This window comes from Natator depressus, chromosome 22 (genome assembly GCF_965152275.1).
Source record: "Natator depressus isolate rNatDep1 chromosome 22, rNatDep2.hap1, whole genome shotgun sequence".
Classification (NCBI taxonomy): Eukaryota; Metazoa; Chordata; order Testudines; family Cheloniidae; genus Natator; species Natator depressus.
In genome coordinates, this window is record NC_134255.1 from 16394070 (window position 1) to 16400069 (window position 6000).

The following is a 6000-nucleotide window of genomic DNA, read 5'->3' on the forward strand; positions in this document are numbered from 1 at the left end:
GAGAATTTGAGTAAATGGTTCCATTGCCTACCATGCTGGAGGGGTATAAGTGAATCAATCTTAATGGACCAAAAGCTGCTCTCATCGAATCTACATTTACTGTAGTGTTTCCAGAGGAGTTCCCCTGGGTCTACAGTAGTGTAAACGAGATCAGAATCAGCCCCAATGAGTTTTTGCTTCCTTTAACCCTGCATGAAGGGAAAGCTGGTGTCAATGATTTCACTCACCTTTAGCATAATAAATTCCTCAGAGCAGGGGCTCATCTTTAGGCCTTCTCTGTAAAGGGCCAGGCAAACCTCTCATGTGCAATATGGTAGCATCCAGAGGCCCCAATTTGGAGCAGGTCCCCATTTTTCTGGGTACCGTACAAACGTACAAGACAGTATCTGCCTCAAAGAGCTTATGGTCTAAACGAGGTCAAGCCATGGCTCAGGGAGTGCCATGGCAAGAGGGCTGGTTAAAAAACAAGGGTGCATAGATGAGCCGGCTTTACTTTTTATTCTTGCTTGTTTCATTTCGGTATGAATCGAACAGGAGATTTTAAATGAGCCAGCGAGCCACACCTCACTGGCATCATTAAGTAGTTTAACTACAGGCAATACGGTAGAGCTAGAGCTACTGAAAAAAGCTCCTTTAGAAATGAACTAATAAATATTTTTACTCCATGTTCTTGCTGGTCCCTCATGGGTTTCTCCAGGAATTTTCCTTGTTTTACCACTGAAAGCAGCAGGACTCTTGAGAAACTCCCCTCCTACTTCTGTATTCATGTCTGTTCTCTGTATATTTGGGGAGCAGTCACGGCTGATGGGAGGGAGGGAGACCCTTGTGTTAAATCTCTCAAGAGCCTCACGGTAGTCCTAGGGCATATAAGAGTTGGATACTATTCCTCTAAATAGTTTGTGAGCCCTCTAGTGCCACTCCCCATCTTCTAAGTTTGAGAAACCAGGCAAAGCACCAGTGTGTTTATGTGGTTAGGCCTCAGTTGCTTGCCTGTATTAAGTAAATGTGGTGATTTGGAACCCCTGTGTTTCCCTGCAGTTTCTACCTACTATGCTACATAAAGAGCAAAAGAGGCACAAATTCTAATCCTGAAAGTTGGTCTACCCACATGAGGCACCTCACAGGATGAAGCAGGACGTGAAATGCCTCTGATCTGAAGGAGCAAGCTCGAATGCTTTCATTTTTTCCTCCTGCCTTTCCTTGCCACACACCCTAACTTGTTAGGCTGGTTAGAGAGAGAGGGTGCAGATCTCTTTATCCTAGCATTTAGCAGTCCTTATTCCCAGCTGTTCTTTCTTGCCTGGCTCCCTTTCTTTAATTGGTGCAATTTTTCGATTGCAAGAGCTTTGTTCATTTTACCCACCCCACCAAAAAAAAAAAAAAAAAAGTGTGTGTGTGTGGAAGGCAGTCTATTTATAGACTAATTCCCCTCCCAAAGTAGTGGGTCTATCAGAAAGGGGAGGGGCAAAGCAAAGCAAAGCAAAGCGCAGCGCCCTATATAATTCTGGCCATGTTAGTAGCCAGTCCAAATTAGATCAGGGAAAGAAGGCTTGGGTTACTTATTTCAGGTTGTCTGAGGGCTGATTGAAATACTATATCTTTGCAGGTATTGTGAGTCTGGTGAGCTACAGGAGCCCTTTCCCCAGCTCTGAAAAATTCAGGAGGGTGCAGGGGAAGGTCTGACTCCTGCCCAACTCAGTGAGCTGAGCAGACCCTGAAGAAGCTGCTCCTAAGGGGGGAACCTACCTCCTTGGGAGCACAGCCAGTGATCCCATGAGACTGCTTCCTTCCTTAGGACCCAGGATACAGCTCAGTGGGCTGGGCATGGGAACAGGTGCCCCTCAGAGTGGCTGTGATTGGGGGAGAAGAGCTAGCAGAGAGCAGGTATCTGAGAGGCTGCTGTCCAGTGAGGTAGAGGAGTAGCAATGGGAGTAGGGATGCAAGACAGCTCCTCCATGTGGGTGTTAGGAGGAAAAAACCCCAGCACCTGCAGGGGAGCAGTGTAGGCTGAGGAGTGGAATAGACCCACATGTGCTGGAGAAGCTATCACAGCTCAGGTGAGGAAGAGCTTAGTTCAGAAGTAGCTGCTCCTAACACTATGGGGAAACTGGGGAGGGTTCTTAGGACTAGGCACATCCCTGGCAGCAGGAGCTGGCAGAATCTGAGGGGAGAGTAGGTGTGTAATGGTTCTGTAGCCATCAAACTGCAGTAGGAGGATTGTCTGGATGAGCCAGTCTTCTGGTGTCCCTTTAAGAGAGAGGAGCCCTGAATGAGCCAATGTGGGGCAACTGCACCTGACATTCCCCTCTGTAGTTCAGGGCACCCACAGATGTTGCCTTTCTGGGGCCGACCTGTGTGTCTCTCCCTTCTGAGCAGGCTATTCCCAGGCTGTACAGTTCCCTGACTTCACTGTGTATTTCCCTATAAAGACAGTCTGCCTAAACAGGCCTGCTTGCTTTCTCTTCAGAGACTGATCACAGAGGGATTGCTACAGATCTAAGTTACCATATAGCTCTTGCTAAGCAAGCCTACTTTTCTCTATAACGCTTTTCACCTGAAGAATAAACACAAAGAGAACCTACATGCATGCTAATACTCCTACCAGAGTTCAGCCCAGCTCAGACATGGGTTCTGGCAGGATAAATCCTTCAACAGCCCCCTCCAGCCTAGGGGTTTCCTTGTGGTAACAAATTCATCACAGCTTCAGCTCAGAACAAGCACCCAGTCTGAGGCCTCAGTGGGCCAAATGCTTCCAATTCTTCCCTAAGGATTGGGGCCCTCCATAGATCAGCAGTCTTGTCCATTTGCTGGATCATGAAGAGGGCCATGAGCCAGTCTAAACACAGGTTATTTATCCAAGAGTCTCTGCTGGAGAATCCAGGTTGAACTAGTATATGCATCTCTCTCCAGGAAGTAGGCTCAGGGGCTGATATTGGGGGAGGTTCATTAGCATCCCCCATCCCTGCTGGAGAAGGTACATACAATGCTCCAATCCCACATACACATTTTGACAACAATATATCCCAGAGGTATTAATCCTAATTTGATACATTTAGATTTAGATGCCTAAGTACCTTTAAAATCTGGCCCCAAGTCACTTTTGAAATAGGACTTAGGTTCCTAAATCAGGGGGCTCTTTTGAAAATTTTACTCACTATGGTCCAGTTACTGGCTTTAAGGTTCACGAATTGTTTCTCAGCCTTGATGAAGGGACATTCTGTGATCTCAGGAACCAGAAGAGAATGCAAATAGCTTGACAGCATGAGCTCTCCAGCAGGATTTCCAGAACAAAATAGTTTCAAACTTTGAATAAGTTTTCAATATCTGAACTGGCTCTCAAAACCCTTTGAGGTTTCCCCCATCTGTGTCTCCTGCACTGTCAAAAGCCTCATTCCCACAGAATCTAAAACAGGATCTCCTAGCCCCACTCAGGCATTACCTAGGGCCTCCATTTGCAAAGGGTTTAAAGGATTAGCTGCACTGATCTCACCAACTCCTAAACCCTCTCCAAGCCTTTGAAAATGCAGTGAATTATTTTCTAATATAAATACCTGTTAGAGGCCCTTTTTCAAGACGCTGAGATATGAATCTGGCTTTTTGCTGTCTTCAGGTAGGTAAAAGCCACACAGGACACATTGTCAGGTTTAATACAGTAGAACGCCTCTTGATCTCTTTGGTCTAGCCATTGACATAATTCAGCCTTTGTAGTTAGATTAAGACCACATTCAGTGTGAACAGCCAACATTCCACCACCAATCAGGACCACGAAAGGTATTTTTTCATACCCTTTCTTCCATGTTCTCTGCAGGGCAGAAACTGTCCTTTACTGGGGATGGATGAGCAAGAGGGAAACTGCAACTCTGCCCTCCCAAAATCAAGTGAAATTAACCAATTGTTATAATCGTCAATGTGTTCAGACACTCCAACCTGGAGTTTAAAGAAATATATCCTTGCTCTCAACAAATCTGCTCCATATTCCTTTCTTTTGCCTTAGCAATTATACAGATTAAGTCAATAGTGAAGAGGTTTCCAGTGCAGTAGGTGGTGATGTAGTTTAATACAACAGCCATGCTCTGCTTAGCATGTCAGGGAAAGAGATCTGAGATATTAGCCTATCCATTTTCTTGAGGACGTCCTTTAGTTTCCGTTCTGTTCCCATCTGTCGGATTGCAGACTGCAATGCAGAATGTACCATACTTCCAAGGCCAGTTCAGATTCCCATTGGACTTGATGGCAAAAACCTCTATTAACTTCAATGGCAGCAAGATTTACTTCCAAGCTTCTCTGTGACAGTTCATGTTGACCTCTAAAGTTGGTAAGCTCAGGTGTGCAACAAGAAAAATAATTAGAATGAGAAATTATATTTGGAGGTCTCAAGGCCAGAAGGTGCCATGCTGATTATCTAGTCTGACCTCTTGGATAGCCCAGGCCAGAGTCCTTCATTCAGTGATTCCTGCAGTGGAGGGAATTTCTCTTTCTGCTCCAGCAGTAAATACTATTGAATGCAATAACTTGTGGTTGAACTAGAATATCTCTCTTAGAAAGATGTGTGGTATCTATTTAGAGACTCCAAATGGTGGCGACTTTACCACTTCCCTGAATAAGTTGTTTCTGGGTTTAATTACTCTCACTTTTATCTTTTTCCAATTTGATTTTTTCTAATTTAATCTTCCAGGTACAGGATCTTGCTACACCATTGTCTTCTAGCTTAAAGACCCCCTTCATATCAGATATGTTCTTCATGTTTAGGTGCTTCTAAACTGGGTGATCAGTTCAGCTTGCTAGAAAAGAACAAATGTGAGTCCTCATTGATTTTATGAGCTATGCGCCTATTTATTCTTTCCTGAAAAAATAGTAATGGTTTTAAATCAACATCACCAAAAGGTTCACTGGAATTAATTAAGCCACAGGTTCTCACCACTGAGGTTCCACTGTGAGATAATTGACCACAATGCAAGTTATTTATCATGTACTGAAGATGAAAGCACATAATGCCTTCAAGCTCACTTATCTCTCAGAGAAATAACCTGCATAGGGATTGTTGTGATCATAGCACATCATTAAAATGATTAAGCCAAGGTAAATATTTTGAAGTGCTAAAAATGTTTTCATGGTGTGCAATATCCTGCCGAGTAACACGAAGGGCAATCAAAGCTAAACCCTGACTGGTTCTTGTAAGCTTCTGACATATTGTACTCTGACTGTGGGATATCTCATCTTAGGCATGGGTGGAACACCAGGGAACACCCCGGTGCTAGGGCAGGCAGTGCTGAGCGTGTACTTCCTTCTGTGCTAGTCCTGACTCAATACCACAGGGTGGTACAGGGGCACTGTGCTATGGGGGATTCACATGGCATGTAAAACAGGTTGTGAAGAGAGACATTTCTATCAGCACAATGGGTAATATTTTCATTAGCACCTAAGTCATTTCGGAGCACTCTATGTCATTTCTCATCAAAACCAGACATGTTAATCCCAGTGTCCGTTTTAAATTCCAGTTTGCAAACTGGTCATTTTATTCTGTAATGTAACTCCCCGGTGTTTCAGTAGACTAGGGTGTTCTTCCATTCCTACCCTAACATGCTGTATATTGTTCACTTTTAACAAGCATCCCCAAACAGGAGTCTCCTGACCCAACCTAATAAATTGCTGGAGAGGGTTTTACAGGGCAGGGGCAAAGTGAGACTCTGTAACGGCTTTCCCTTGCCAAAACTCCTTGGGGAACTCTGTTGCTAAGTATTTTGTCATACGATGAGGTCCTCTGCCCTGACATCCTAGAACTCAACAAGCTGTAGGGAACTAGGGTCTGGAGCGCATGCCCTTCCTTTCATAATTATTCCTAGGGAGTCACCAACTTCTTTCCCCTTTCTTCTCATCTCTTGTGTTGGGGTTCATACGGTGTTCCAGGATGCTGCTGTCCTGCCTCTTCCCCAGCACCCTAACTCTATTGGCCAAAGATGAGCTGAGCAAAGCATGTGTTCACCTTGTTCTTGGGGTGAA